This window comes from Crinia signifera, chromosome 6 (assembly GCF_055691185.1).
Source record: "Crinia signifera chromosome 6, ASM5569118v1, whole genome shotgun sequence".
Taxonomy (NCBI): domain Eukaryota; kingdom Metazoa; phylum Chordata; class Amphibia; order Anura; family Myobatrachidae; genus Crinia; species Crinia signifera.
The window spans coordinates 79,772,363-79,788,509 of record NC_139222.1 but is presented as its reverse complement, the minus strand read 5'-3'; the positions used below and the strand labels follow the sequence as shown (position 1 = coordinate 79,788,509).

The following is a 16,147-nucleotide window of genomic DNA, read 5'->3' as shown; positions in this document are numbered from 1 at the left end:
TGGCCCACCATACCCGATTTTTGATTGTATACCCACCCTGATGGGTAATTTGTATGTGAAATGCGCCCCCATTGTTAACGCCACCCCACGATGAACGCCAACCCGAAGCGTGGTGAGCGCAGCGGTATGCGTCGTCCGACCTTTTCATAACCCCACTATCCACGTCGGCATGGAGTTGATTTTATATAGTGTGGCGAGCCACCGAGCCCGAAGCGTGGCGAGGGGACGCGTAATACCTGTGAAGTAATGCGCGTTCCCTCGCTGCGCTCGCCACACTATATAAAATCAACTCCACGCCGACGTGGATAGTGGGGGTATGAAAAGGTCGGAGGACGCATACCGCCGCCCCTCGGGGGCTCGCTACGCTCGCCACACTTCGGGTTGACGTTCATCGTGGGGTGGCGTTAACAATGGGGGGACATTTGACCCATCAGGGTGGGTATACAATGAGGGGCATTTAACATTGGTTCCAATGTAAAAATCGCGTCCATCGCATGCGATCGACCCGATTTTTTCGGACTTGATGGATACGATTAAAATCGCTGGCGCCGTTCTAGGAAACAAGTACCAGAAAATGCTCTGTCCCCGGACTTCCCTGGTAATGTATGATTGCCATCACCTGTGGTGAAACACCTTTCTTATCAATTACCTAGCTCACCACAGGTGATCATACATTACCTGGAAAGTTCAGGAACAGAGCATTTTCTCCCTCGGGTAGGTATGTATGATCTTTTGGTATCTTGCATTTATGCTGTACAAACATGAAATACACACAAATATATTTTATTGTACATAAAACAAGGTTTCAAAACAAAAAACAGTTTGTATACAATCTCAGATACTGAATTTGAATGCTAAGCAATCATTTTCTTGCACATATTTAGTGCCAGTTACATATTGTCCCCAGTAGTGCTATTACAGATGTCCCAGTAGTTCCAGTTACATATTTAATGTCCTTATTAGTGCGTTTACAGATGTCCTCAGTAGTGCTGCTATAGATGTCCCCAGAAGTGCTTTTACAGATGTCCCAGTAGTGCCAGTTACATAAATAATGTCCTTTAATAGTGCTTTTACAGATGTCCTCAGTAGTGCTGGTATACAGCGGCGTAGCTTTGTTTGGGGCGCCCCCCCTGCCGTTAATGGGGGGGGGCGCCCCCCTCCCCGCCCGTCCGGCCGCCCCCCCGTGCCCCCTCCCCCCATTGCCGCATGCTTACCTGTCCGCGCGTCCCGGCTCCCCTCCTGGCTTCAATTAATTCTATGCAGACGGACCGCGATAAAATGGCCGCCCCCATACCGCAGACAGTTTCAGAGAACAGGCTGCTTTATGGGGCGGCCATTTTATCGTGGTCCGTCTCCATAGCATTGATTGAAACCAGGAGGGGAGCCGGGACGCGCGGACAGGTAAGCATGCGGGGGATGGGGGGCGGGGGGATTACTATAGCACCGCAGCCCTCCCGGCGCCCCCATATGCACAGCGCCCCCCGCGACCGCGGGGGCTGCGGTGCTATAGTTATGCCACTGCTGGTATAGATGTCCTCAGTAGTGCTTGTATAGGTGTCCTCAGTAGCGCTGGTATAGATGTCTGTAGTGCTTTTAACAAAAAAAAGTCACTTTCTGGAATGTAGGGTTTTCTGAATAATTTAGATAATGGATATTAGGCTAAGAGATACTAAACCTGTACCTGCAACAAACAAAGACAGCATCTGTGTCCAGTGTATGTGATTCCTGAATATACAAACCCCACACAGTTAAGCCATTGTAGGAATCCAATCCCACAACCTCCGTACTGTGAGGCAGTAATTCTATCCATTATACTATTCATTTGTTTGCATGACCAGCCCGACTGCACTTATTGGTGATTTCTGCTCTCACCCGCCTGAAATGCATACATGAATCAGGGTAAAGTATGACTTTCGGAATGGGCACACTGTAAGTGCAGAGTGCCTTAGCATGGGAGAAGCTGGTTCGGGATGAAGTTTAAATCTCGGCGTTCAAAATCCTGACACCGGAATCCCGAACGCCAAAATCCCGACACATTCTCCCCCCGTGGGTGTCCACGACACCCTCGGAGGGAGAATTAATCAGCGTAGCGAGGCACCGGGCCCGCTGCGTAGCGAGCCCGCAGGTGGTGGTGGGGGGCGATCCACGTCCGCCCCCCCCTTGTCAGGATTTTGGCGTTCGGGATTCCGGCGTCGGGATTTTGAACGCCGGGATCCCGACCGCCAGCTTTTCATGCCGAATCCGCTGGTTCATGTGGCAAATCCTGTGCATAAGATGCAAAGGGGCTGTATGGGAATTGAGGGAATAGGGCCTGGAAGCTAAATTCCAGACCTACAATTCAATCACCCCCTAAATCTGCACTATTCTATAAATATCCTAGCTCAGGAAGGAACCGTGTTAATTGTTCTTTATATCCACTTTCAAAAGAGCGGTTGCAATCCTCACCATTTAACCCCCTCGCAGGCCACTCGCCCTATTCTATGTTCTGGGAAAATCTTTGCAGTCCCAATTACCCCGAAAGGCAAGGTTCACCGCTAATGCAGTGAGACACCTGCATATAGCCGTGAGCCTCGCCATTTGGAACAGCCACGCTTGCCATTTTCCACCTCGCTTTTTAGAAATAGCGAGGTGGAAATAGCAAGTGCAGGGGGGTCAGTAGAATACTGAGGAGGGGCTATGACGGCGAGCAATAGGCACTACTCACCATCATAGTTTTCCTAATCGGCGTTGAATATACCCCAGTGTCTCATTTTTGCATTTAAAACTTGGTTTTTGTGGTAATAAATTATATAAAGTAAATGGTGTGCTAACTGAGGTTTTGGGGGTGGTTGTCAAAAAGAAAAAAAGAATGTGTGCAGGCTAGTCTGTGTGATTGCCTCACATAATTTTTAATATATATATATATATATATATATATATATATATATATATATATATATATATATATATATATATATATATATATATATATATATATATATATATATATATATATATACAAACGAAGGTGCGGCACTCACGATCAGTCAAACAATCAACGATATGCTGCCACAGAGGTTCGATCAACGTTTCAAAACTTTATTGTTTTGTCATCAGGATCCTGATGACAAAACAATAAAGTTTTGAAACGTTGATTGAACCTCTGTGGCAGCATATCGTTGATTGTTTGAATGATCGTGAGTGCCGCACCTTCGTTTGTATATCACAGCAAGTCCCTGCAGTGAAGGCACCGATCGCTGAGAGGTACTGTTACTGGGAGTGCCGGACATATATATATATTTATGCAATAAACCAGAATGTTGTTTGTTTCTTTTAAAAGATGTGCTCTGTGGGTTTAGTTTGCTATATAACTTATAGCAGTTGGTTTCTAACATTACCTGAAGTAGTGCTCCTTCTAGGAACTGGGCAGGGTAGGGCGCTGCTGCAAGGGGACAGCATAAAGGGGGCGGACCGGGCCCACCAACATCACCGTTGTGGGTGGTCCCGGGCTGCCGACGTCACAAAACATCACGAAAAGGGGCGGACCCAGTCGCTGCCATAACTAAAGGGGGCGGCCTGGTTGCAACCGTCACGAAAGAGGCCCCGCCAAAGTCACTGTGCTGTCGGGCAAGCGCCGTGCATCGCCATCTACGATGGCACTGGGCTTCCCCGTGCACACCGATGGGAACAGGCAACAGGCTCTTTAAGCAGGAACGCTACTGAAGCATGTATGAATAGATACCACAGAAGATATGGAATCTCGCGCTACCGGCAATCTGGAAGTCATGCTCCAGTTTGCGCCTGTGGAGCCCAGGCTGGGACATGCTGCCTCATGGATTACCCTAATACCCTTTAAGGGTCACCCTAATACCCCTTTTGGGTGCCCCAGAGTAATACAGCATAGGTCTTCTTGTGATATTTCTACAGGGGTTGCTAATTTAGTAGTTTATAATAAAACACATTCTTAATCACATTGCTCATTGCTTTAAAATTCCAACATCATTCACATAATTATAATTTACATAACGCAATACACACTTTTTGCTAGTATTTACATATAGACTCACAGGGGCAGCACACAGATGGTGTATTGGTTAGCATTACTGCCTCACAGCGCTGCGGTCATGGGTTCGATTCTCATCCCTACTCATTTTGTCCCCTGTACTGTTAAACTTTAATTACATTGTTTAACAAGTGAGTTCAGATCGCTATGTGTGTAGGATCAATGTCACCGGAACCACTTACCTGCATCTCCCTGAGCCCTGCTCTGGTTTTATTCACATTGCGCCATTCTGAGCAACAACAAGAAGCCTGAAGTGTTAAGAAGGCAAACTAACAGAGAACATTGGGGCAGATGTATTCAGCCCGGAGTAGAGATAAATTGAAAGAAGATAAAGCACCAGCGAATGAACTGTGTTGGAAAATAACAGCTGGCAGTTGATTGGCTGGTGCTTTATCTCCTTTCATATTATCGCCAGTTTATCTTTTCTCCAGGCTGAATACATCTGCCCCAGTGAATGCAATGACTTTAAAATGTTTGCCGCAATTTACATCCTTAGAAATAATACCAACCCACTAAAAATACATATAATTTTGCTCTGCATGTGTATGGGTGATCTAGACATCGGGAAGATCCAGTGAAAATCGCCTACTCTAAATCGCTAGCGCGAATATTAACGTGTATGGGCGCTAAGTGGAATTATTGTTTTTATGCTATTGTGAGGGAGGGCAAGTTGAGGTGCTGTCTCTTTGTGTACATCATAGTTTGTGAGCTGCAATTGCTAATTCTCATTGTACCACAGGAAGTGCGACTTCCGGCCATTGGCAGTTAGTGGTAACCGTTATGGGCCCCATACATCAGCAATCACAATTTATGGATTTCCAGATACAGGGATATTTTGGCCAGATAAATGGATTTTACAATCTATCTGACTTTGCCCACACATTACAGATTTATTTCAGTGATCTGCAGATTTTTCCATCTAAAGATTGCATCTTCATATCTGGAAATTGCCCAATCGATTGTCATTTCAGCTGTTCATAATGTAAATAGATGAAGACGAATTGGGAATGCCCACACATATAAAAAAGATTTGCAGATAATACCAGATTATTAAACATGTTTAAAAACATGATTAAGCAATCGATTGGCAATTTTGATTGGGATTGCCAAAAGGGGGAGCCCACACATCTAAAATTAATTATGGCAATCATCTCCATATCTGAAAATTGTCACAATTAATTGCTGATGTATGGGGCCCTTTACTGTGCTGTCTACTGTGTCTAGACAGCTGGGGATTCCAGGTACTGACCTCTGTCACAGTACAATAGTGATGCAGTCGGTCTCTGAAGATAAAGCAGAGCAACAGGAAGAGGATGTGCAAGGAGGAGAGATAAAGGTTCCACTTTTGAAGAAGTTAATGTGTGTGTGATTAGAGACCATAGTTGCCTACAGTGGCGTAACTATAGCTCCGCAGCCCCCACGGTGGCGGGGGGGCGCAGAGAAAATGGGGGCGCCGCTGCGGGGCTATAGTTACCCGCGGTCTGCGTCTCGGCCGGGACCTGCCTGACCATCACGGTCCCGGCCGGCTACTGCTGCAATGAAAAATGACAAATTGGAAAATGGCTGCCCCCATACTGCGGACAGTTTTCTGTCTGCAGTATGGGGGCAGCCATTTTCTAAGAGTCAGTTTTCATTGTAGCAGCAGGACCCGGCCGGGACCGGGACGGTCAGGCAGGTCCCGGCAGAGAGCCGGGCGAGACGCAGACCGCGGCTGCAGGTACGGCTAAGAAGGGGGTGGGGGGGCAGGTTAGGTGTGTGCGGGGGTGGGGGTGGGGGCGCAAAATAGTTAATTACGCCCCTGGTTGCCTACCCTCATGCATTCTGCAGGAGACTCCCTGAAATAGCAGTAATCTCCCTCTCTCCCTCATTAGTCTAGCAATCTCCCTTATTTCACCTAGCCCACATTATACTGTCACATTTTTTTGGGAAAAAGAAATGAGACGGATAAATTTACATTGAATCATCAGCACCATTTCCCAGCACTTTAGCAAGTATAGTATATCTTACAAACTGTTTTGGGGCTCATCTACATTTAGATCTAAGTAATTTTAAAAGATTCCTCTCAAAGTGCATACACACGTACAGATTTTTCTGTCTGATCTATCTGGTGGGAACAAATGATAATCCAAAAATTTCCACCCAAATGCAGGAAAACAGAAAAAAAAATGCTTTGATACATTTGTTATATCAGAATGATCTAAACAATTTGTCTGACTGATCACTGTCTGTTTTCAAGCGTTTGGGACAATTTTTTGATAGTCATTTGCTCCCATACATTTCCAGGTTTTTGTTCCCACCAGATAGATCAGACAGAAAAATCTGTATGTGTGTACCCACCTTCAGATGTAGCAGTGCACACCCACACTTCTAGGTGCTACGCTCACAATCTCTTTTCCCAATCTCTCCATATATGGAACTAGACACGCCCTTTGGGTGGAGCATGACAAGCCACCTCAATGGCTCGCTGTGCAAAATTCTACTACCAGCTATAATCTCCTTGAAACTAGTTTTCAAAAGTAGGCAAGTATGTAGGAGACACTGAGCTTTTTGCCATATTGTAGCTTTGCAATCAACAGATTTGCAGGGCTGCTACCAGGATCATCGTTTTTAAGCTGGGTGCACATTATACAATTCTTGAGCCAACCTGTCAAATATTGTGTCGTTCGGTCCAAGAATTGGTTAGTGTAGTGATGCCCAAACTTCAGGCACACTAGAGTATCAGCATTTATTCCACGACACCCCTAGAACAAAAGTTTGTTGAAAAACTCAGCAAAAATATGTAAAGTAGATAAATGTTGTTTACTTATCATCCTTATGTTCAGGAATGTAGTGGTAGACAAGCTTGTTTGCAAACACCAATAGTGTGCCGCACCCAGTTGGGCTACCGGTAGCTGATCTTGGGCTCAATGATTGGCTGATAACCCATAACAGACAGGGCATGTGCTGCTCATGCGTTATCAGTACCATATGAGAGGCATAATTCCAGGTTTGTGCCTGATAGTGTATAAAAAGAAATGTCACCCCAACGATTTGAAGTGATTGTTTAAAACAAAGCAATTCCTGTGTATTGTGTATGTTCCACATGTGGTCTTAGGGCCAGGTGCACTAAGGTTGAAAAGTGATAAAATGGAGAGCGATAAACCACCAGCCAATCGGCTCCTACCTGCCATGTCACAGGCTGGGTTTGAAAATTGACAGATAGGAGCTAATTGGTGGCTTATTACTTTCCGCTTTATCATAATTAGATATTTTTGGTGGCTGGAATTTGTCTAGTCATTGGTAAATCTGGCAGGTGCCTTTACAGCTAGGGAGATGTTAGTATTTGTTATGCCATCATGGTAAATGGGTAGAAAATGAGATGGGCACCCATTGCGGAGGGAATTCAAACAGAAGACCAACAGCCCCAACTTGATGGAGAGAATCCCAGTAGGGGTTCAAAAAGTATGCTTCTCTCCCCCCAACCGCCCCTCCCCCCAATAACCCTTTCTCCCTGCTGCCTAAACTTTGCCCCATAGTGTAACCCCCTCCAGAGGCAATAGTGAATGCTACCCGCATACTTCCTTTCAGGGTGCTGGCAATCAGGATTCCGATGCTGTCATCCTCCGAAATGTTGGCATTCTGGTACTAGTTGGGAATGCCAGCGTCCGTTTCGTGATTGATGGCGTCCAATCTACTGGTATGCTGACGGCATCCTTTGAGGAGAGGTGAGAGAGGGGGTAATGGTAAACTTGTATTTATTTTTGAAATTATGGCAAAAGAAATTCTCTAGCGTTAAAGGTTTTTTTTTGCGTAAATAAAAGGGTGAGGGTTGTGTCGTTTGCTTCTTCTTTTATGTGTGTGTGCAACTTTTTTCCATGCAAGACATTTGAACATTATTTTTTATAGAATACGATCTCCATGAAATTTTATAATGCCCAATTTAGGTAAAAATTTCTGTTTCTTAAGGGACCATAGGATCTGATTCAGAGATGGACACATTGCTATTGTTAATGTTGATATTAATGTAACCAGAAGGACAATAAGTGAAATGCTCAGTATACGTAATTATTCCGTAACTTGTGTACCCTTTAACCTAACTACGTGCGAACAAAGCGTAGCGGACCTTTTCCGTGTATTGTACACGCTGGATCAACACCAGTAATTGAGTATCCCTTCGCAGTACGTAGTACCTAAAACTGCGAATACCTTTCAGGAATACAAATGTCCGTAATATACCTTATCGCTAGATGCGAATAATAGACGAGACAAAGATATAACAAAGTGAGGAGATAGATTCTCCAAATAGTGTATTTTAGTCCCTAGCGGACAACAGGGGTTTACAGAAACAGAGAACACAGTATAACACGTGATACAGTTAAATTAACAATACTAAGTACACTTTAAACTAACAGGGGAACGGATACAGATACAGAATATAATCAGCCACATTACATAAACAGGAATACAAATGTTACCGTCATGGAAGAGCGCAGCGCAGTCCGGTCGGAGCTCGCTATATTCAAATAGAACTATAGCCCGGTCAATGGTGAAGGGATAGATGCAGTGCCAAAGTGACCGAGCCAGCTCAGGGATAGCTATTTTATAGGGTCCAAGAAGGGGGGTCAAAGGCCGTTGCAATTGGTCAAGGGTTCGAATGTCCAGTCCTCAATGATTGGAGCAAAGATTTGGATTGGTGCAGGGGGAGTGTACTTTGGTATCCTTTGTGTGTTGGCATTGTCGTTGGGGTCGTAAAAAGCAACAAGAACCGGTTATAACTTGATTCCTTTGTCTTGCACAGCTCTAACAGAAATAGTACATAGATTATGGATTTTTTCCGTAATTATCAGACCTTATGGGTTGCGAAGTTTTCGCTATGGCCGGAGTGCTGCGCATGAGAAACGGAACATAACGATACTAAACATTATACAGACATAATTGTGTATTGCTGATTAACCCATGTGTGGTGCACTAAACCTTAAATTAACTATATTTTATTTCGTGTAAGTATGGTATTATGAATTTATGTGTATTAGTATGGTTGCGCTTATGGTCCACTTTGCTACACAGACTCGGGTATAATACTTTATTTGCGCAACTCTGCGAACCAAGATGGTGACCATACTATCCTAAAATGGCGTGTGTGCAACTCGACTTTAACACTTTAGGCCACAGGGTTGATTATATTCTACTCCGCATGCACAAAGATCTCAGGAAACCGCTGCATCACTTTCTATTTCTGAGGTGTTTGCTGTGATCGCTTAACGTATGGAGTCGCTTGCAGTACCCAATTGTGCAATTTGCTCAGCGGTCACTGGAAGATAAACTGAAGTGTTCGCAAATAAAAGTGTGTGTGATATATAGGTCTGTCAATAAATGCGGCTGTGCTCCCAAATGATGAGCCATAGTGGCTGTATTTAGGAAAATTGACATTGCAGGTCTGATGGCACAAGCTATTGTGCAAGGATGGCAGAGTGTTCAGAACCACCGATGCAGTAGCACTGATCATATTCACTAAGAATAGTCAGTTTGGAACACTCTCTCATCCCAGTAAATTTACCCCTAGGTGTCTGAATAAGACCCATTATATCATTCATAGATAGTCCTAAAATGTTTGTACCTCATTCATATACATAGACCAACTTCATCCGTTTTATGTCTATGCTAACTCTAGTTCAGTGTTTGAAACTGTGTGTAAGCTTGTGGGCTTTGGGAAGTACAATGGTTTCGGAGATAGAACCACAAGATTAAAGCACCATTTTTTCTAAAGCAAAACCAGACTTGTTTACTTCTTGTATCTAAATCTATAAACCCACAGGCTATTAAATTTGGCCCAAATTGCATTTGGCATTTGCTGTGAATGTTCCCTCTTCCCATATACTTCTGAAATCTATAATGCAGAGGAAAAATGGAAATATATTTATCTACTTGGTGAACATGTTGCACGCAAAGAGGTGCAACTCCAGCTCACATCAGTCTCTGTGCTATGGGCGAACTCGCAGCACGACCAGTTATTGGATGCATGGTACACTGTGCGCATGCATGACCTCCTTGTACGAGCAGAGCAAGGCTAGCCTTCCCTTTCCCTACGCACTGTGATTGGCACCCTGTGACCGTTTGGGGGCAGTAACTCGGCATTATCTGAGTGCCTCAGGAAGTGCAGGTATTATACGGCCATTGGAGGGAGGACCACTGACGTCATCGGCAGCTTCCTTCTCCCGACGGCCTTCTCAATGCTGAGTATTCTAGACTTACTTGGTGCTAGCGAACAGGGAGGTAATCTTTTAGATGAAAAGTGACTACAAATGGATTTCTTCCTGTGTGCACGGCTGCAAATACATTTGCATGCGTGCACATGATCGGGTTTTCAATAGTGTGGGGCAGCGATAACCTGATCGCTGGGCTCCGAACACTCACAGCTAAGCCATCACGTCTGAATTGGGCCCTGTATATACACATATCATTAGCTCCACTCCAATAATAACAATTTAGTTTGAGGCAACCATGGTGTAGGGGTTAAAGCTTAGTGATGTCCATATAAAAGCAGGTAGGTCTCCGTAATAGAACATTGCTACTCTATACCCACAATGTTGGTTATGCCAGTGTTGTGCTTGGAGCTTGTTTTCTATTGCTGAGACAATATATACATATAAAAATACTCCCTACTAAATAAGGGAAGAATGCATTTTCCAAAGTTTCCTGTTCTTAAAGAAAACACGTATTTAAAAATAGATTTGTTATTATCCAAGTTCTATAATTATCTTTATTATTATTTTTCCAAAAGACAGATTTTTTGTTTCCTATACTATAGTTAGGTTTCTTTAATTTATTATGAGGTTCCATTTTGATTTCCATTATTTTGTTTGCTCGCCAGACTTGGGACTTATTCAGGCTGAAGCACTTATGTGTCCGTGCATTACGGCATGTGCTGCCTCGCATCTCAGAAATGGAAATGTCTCTACCTGATTGACAGATGGTGGCATTCGGGAAACCTGGAGTGTGTTGCCACATTTTCCCCGGCGTGGCGAGGCCAAAAATTGCATCGTCTATGCAGTTTTCTTTGCCTCAAAATGTCCTCTGAGACTTACTCAGACTGTAGTTGCAGATGATCATTGTGATTGTTGGTCGCAATGTTCATCTAGAACTGTGATTGCATGCAGGCAGGCGGTGGTACTGCCTACTGCTGTATTTGCATTGCTAAGGATCACATATGCTAAGCTGCTGTTAACAGCTGAGCATATACTATCCAGCCTGAGTCAGGCCCTTGTACTGTAACTGGTATTATTACGTATACAAAGTTTTGTACAAAAATGTATACACCGGACCCCTTAAGGCAGAGCTCGACAAATTTGTTTAAATCTAGTAGCCAGGATGAAAGTTTAGGAGCCAGACAAACTAAAAATAGGGCCAGTGCACACTGAAGGCGCACACCAAAAATGTAAACCGCAATGCCTATTACACATGTCACACACACATTACATATTATACCACACGCCATAATGCCCATTACATACACCACTCGCAGTAATGCCCATTACATGTCATACCAAACATCAGGTGTGCAGCCTCTTGTGTCTGCCCCCCCCCCCCCCCCCCCAACCCAGCAGCAGCCTTCTAACTGTACCCCCCTAACCAAGCAGCAGCATCATAAATGTGCACCCTCACCCAGTATGCTAAACCCCACCACTCCCTCATTCACCCAGCAGCAACATCCAACCCCCCCTCTTACACTCAGCAGCATCCTAACCCGCATCTCCCTCATTCACCCAGCAGCAACATCCTAACACCCCCCCTCTCCGTCATTCACCCAGCAGCAGCATCCTTACAACCCCCACCTTTTTCTTGTTCACCCAGCAGCAGCATTCTAACCCCCCCCCCTCATTCACCCAGCAGCAGCATCCTAACCCCCCCCCCCTCATTCACCCAGCAGCAGCATCCTAACCTCTCACCCCACACCCCTCCCTCATTCACCGGCAAGCAGCAGTATCCTAACCCCCCCCCCCCCCCTCCCTCCCTTATTCACCGGCCAGCAGCAGCAGCATCCTAACCCCTCTCTCCCTAATTCACCCAACAGCGCATTTATTACTCAGGTGAGCAGCGCCCCAGTCAGGACACAGAGTTTCAAAATAGCAGCGCGGCAGACCAGATCTGATACAGCCAGAACTGGGTGATTTGTCCACCGCTCTGCCCAGCATTAACGAAAGCCACCACTGACTTTGTCTGGCAAATCTGGTCGCCAGTAAGCAGAATCTGGTTGCCGTGGCGACCTGGCACCCGGGTTTTGTCAAGCCTTGCCTTAAGGTGCTCATACACTTATCTGATTTGGGCTGATTTCACCCGATCCTTTCCAACCCTGCTGCAGGTTCAATCTATCGGTCCGGACCCATCAGCGTTACATAGCGGGTACTCTTTAGCACCCATGATGTATTGGGTCCGATTCTTAGGTGTGTGCCAGCAGGGAAGCCCGCTGCCACAAACCTATGTGCAGGGCGGGCAGTGGTGGGGTTCGGGCTACGTTTAGCAAGCCAGAGGTTGGGGTGACCGCGCAGCGGTAGGAGCACTCTCAGCCAATCAATGGCCGACCTGTCTTTAATTTTTTTTTTTTTTTTTTGTGGTCAGCGATCTGAGCAATATGGATCCCCCAGCAAGATCACTCAGCACACAGCACTGCACAACGATGTATCAGTGCTGTGTGCGGAGTGATCTGTTAGGTCCAGTATTCTCCGGTGAGAACACTGGCCATGACCGGTGATTAACTAGGTTTATCCAGCATGCTTAATTGCCCAGCAATTGCACTGCACATCGCTATCGCCCCCATACATGGAGCGATGTAGGGGCCTTTTCTAAGCAATCTAATGGGATCCCTGTTAAAATTCCCTGAAATCGCCCCATTTCTTTGTAGTTTTATTCAATTGTTCAGTCTCATCATGATGATTACTTAAATGTGCTGCCTTGTTCAGTCTGTCGCAAGTGTAAACTGAAACTTCATTTCAGTATAATCTTTTAACATTGTGCTTCGCTAGTGACCTTTTCACTTCCCACTACCTATTTTTGTCATAAGTCTGACTTGTGAGTGTTGTGTTACTAGGGGTCCGGAATAGTCATGGAATCACATGAGGCAGTGTGTATTTAACTGCAGTGGGCTTGCAGTTGCAATTAGAGCTGTGTTGCACACAGGCAATTGACTGAGGTGATCACAAGGGATACGGTCGTTTTATCGAATGACATTAGGTCGAATGTCATTTGGTCGACCCCACTAGGTCGAATGTGTAAAAAGGTCGACATGGGTTTATGTCGAACTTCCGACTATGTCGACTGCCATTAGGTCGACTGGGGTTAGGTCGAATTGCTCTTTTTGGATTTTTTTTGGTGCCGACAGGCGGTGGTTCATGCCCTACCATCCACTAGGGCGTGGAGGAGGTTATTAAAGCTGTGGCGAGCGAAGCGAGCCACCGTGCCCGAAGCATTGCGAGCGAAGCGAGCGATGCGAGGGTCCGATTCACTATGTCAACAGTGTCCATGTCGACACTGTTGACATTTCGGCCAAAAAAAACCCAAAAAGAGCAATTCGACCTAACCCCAGTCGACCTAATGGCAGTCGACATAGTCGGAAGTTCGACATAAACCCATGTCGACCTTTTTACACATTCGACCTAGTGGGGTCGACCAAATGACATTCGACCTAATGTCATTCGATAAAACGAACCGTATCCGATCACACACAGCAATATGAATGACAGATGACCCATCTGTACATTGCACACCCATACAATGCAAACACAACAGGGGGGAGACTAGCGGCCATAGTGCCTAACGCAGCATCAAAACAACATTGGTGTAGCTGCCCTTAGAAATCAATCGTAAAGTGGAGAGTCAACAAAAAAGGTGCTTTCACAATTTAATAAAACAATTACAATAGATTTACAAACAATACATATAGGGCCTGATTCTGGTTCACTTGCAAAAGCAAATTCTCTCTCTAATGAACAAAACCATGTACACTGCAGATGGGGCAGATGTAACATGTGCAGAGAGAGTTAGATTAGGGTGAGTTATTTTGTTTCTGTGCCGAGTAAATACTGACTGCTTTATTTTTACACTGCAATATAGATATCAGTTTCAAGTAAAAACCCCACCCAAATCTAACTCTCTGCGCAAATTACATCTGCCCCACCTGCAGTGCACATGATTTTGTCCATTAGATAGAGAAATTGCTTTTGCAAGTGAACTGGAATCAGGCCCAAAAGGCGTAGGGAAATGAAAAAAAAAATTATTGTATGGTACCAACATAATTACCAGTTACTGGGGATGTGAATTGTTTTGTTCCTATTTTTCCACTGGATATTAAATATAGATAGGACTCCACAGGGATCCTCATGAACAGTCAGTTAATGCACAGTAAAATTACGACCTAACACCGATGGAGGAAAGGAGGATGGCCTATGGCCCGTAGGTGTTCCTCGCAATAGCACGGTGGTTAAGATGGATCCACAGGGTTGGTGTCCAGTGTAGTTCAACTTAAAAGCAGTGGTAGTGCGTGAAGATAAAGAAAGATATTACAGCGCTTGGGTTTGACTGAATTGATGGACAATACATCTTAAAATACTAAATGTATATTTAATGAATAAAATAGACATACAGCAATATAGAAAAATAATAAATAAAAAGAGAATTCTCACAAATTAGGGTACTGTAAAAATATATAAAATGAAATAGAGTTCCAGCTAACATGGGTGTTTCATGGAGAGGGTTAAAGTTGTATCCATATGACCAATGAGTTATTATAAGTGGTTGAATGGTTGGATCCGGTGATGGAATGTAAGCTGGAATGATCCTTATGAAGGCATGTGAACATGCCGAAATTCGTTGAGCCATCTTATTCTGTTCCAGCCCACACTTTGAGAGGAGTTACCATCTTCATCTTTACGTTTTGCACCTCTGAGAAAAGAACCAGACTCCATCCGGATCAGTTTACATTCCATCACCGGATCCAACCATTCAACCACTTTTGCAGTAACAAGCCCAGGTATTAATATACCACAGAACCTGCATCAAGTACATTTTCAAGTGTCATTGGATCCTCTATTGGGTATTCACTGGGACCTTCCATCTTATCTCCAACCAGGAGATATCAATTCATTCCTCTGGTAATTATAAACTCATTGGTCATATGGATACAACTTTAACCCTCTCCGTGGAACACCCATGTTAGCTGGTACTCTATTTCATTTTATATCTTTTTTACAGTACATTTATTCATTTGTGAATTTTATTTTTCTATATTGCTGTATGTCTATTTTATTCATTAAATATACATTTAGTATTTTAAGTGGTATGGTCGATTAATTCAGTCAAACCCAAGCGCTGTATTATCTTTCTTTCTCTTGCTATTACTTTTGGGAGCTTTACACCCTCTCGGCCTTTTGGCTAAGATCAAGTGTAGTATCTGTTCTTATCAGTGGGTATGGACTGGCCTCTGGCAGAGAATAGAGAAAGGTTGGACTGAGTAGCTGCTCTGATGGGCAGAGGGTGTGGGACCCCTCTGTTTTTTCCCGGGAGCAGTGAAAAGTCTCACTGAGTATCTTCACCTCTGCCTTTGGTAGGAGGTGTTGTTTCCGTAAATCCACTGGTAAGAGGGGGGGAGAAACACTGGGCCTAGTAGTTTGACTCTCCTGACGGGGTTTGTAGCCCCCGAAGGATGAGCAGCGAAAGGCTCAGTCTAGTATCCATTCCCAGGGAGCGGAGAAAAGCTGAGACCGAGTAGATTGGTCCAGGTTGGGGCTGGCCCCCATCCTGGGCACAGCGAAAAGCTCAGCCTAGTATCTTAACCCTGGGAGCGGAGAAACACTGGGACTGAGTAGATTGCTCTTCCGAGGGGGGTGCAGCCCCTAAGGGAGTCTTTCGAAAAGCCCAGTGGAGTACCCATTCCCATGCCGGGGGCTGGAAAATGCCTGCTGGTGAGACGGAGAAAAACTTGGTCGGACGCTGATTGGTCGGCTGCCTGGAGCCCGAGGCTGCACTGTGCCCCCGGGGAAACTCGGGGGTGCCTGATTTGCACTGGTGATGTCCAGCACCATGCACTGAATGGCACACACACTGCGCACTTCCCTCTAGGTTAGGCTACACGTC

General features: G+C 45.0%; 1 protein-coding gene and 1 pseudogene across 1 annotated transcript in view; both read left to right on the top strand.

The window, feature by feature from the left end:
• TSPAN14 (tetraspanin 14) overlaps positions 1-16,147 on the top strand; it is an 86,616-nt gene that overhangs the window by 40,925 nt on the left and 29,544 nt on the right. The gene's annotated exons all lie outside the window — the stretch shown is intronic.
• Positions 15,426-15,561, top strand: LOC146012752 (U2 spliceosomal RNA; annotated as a pseudogene).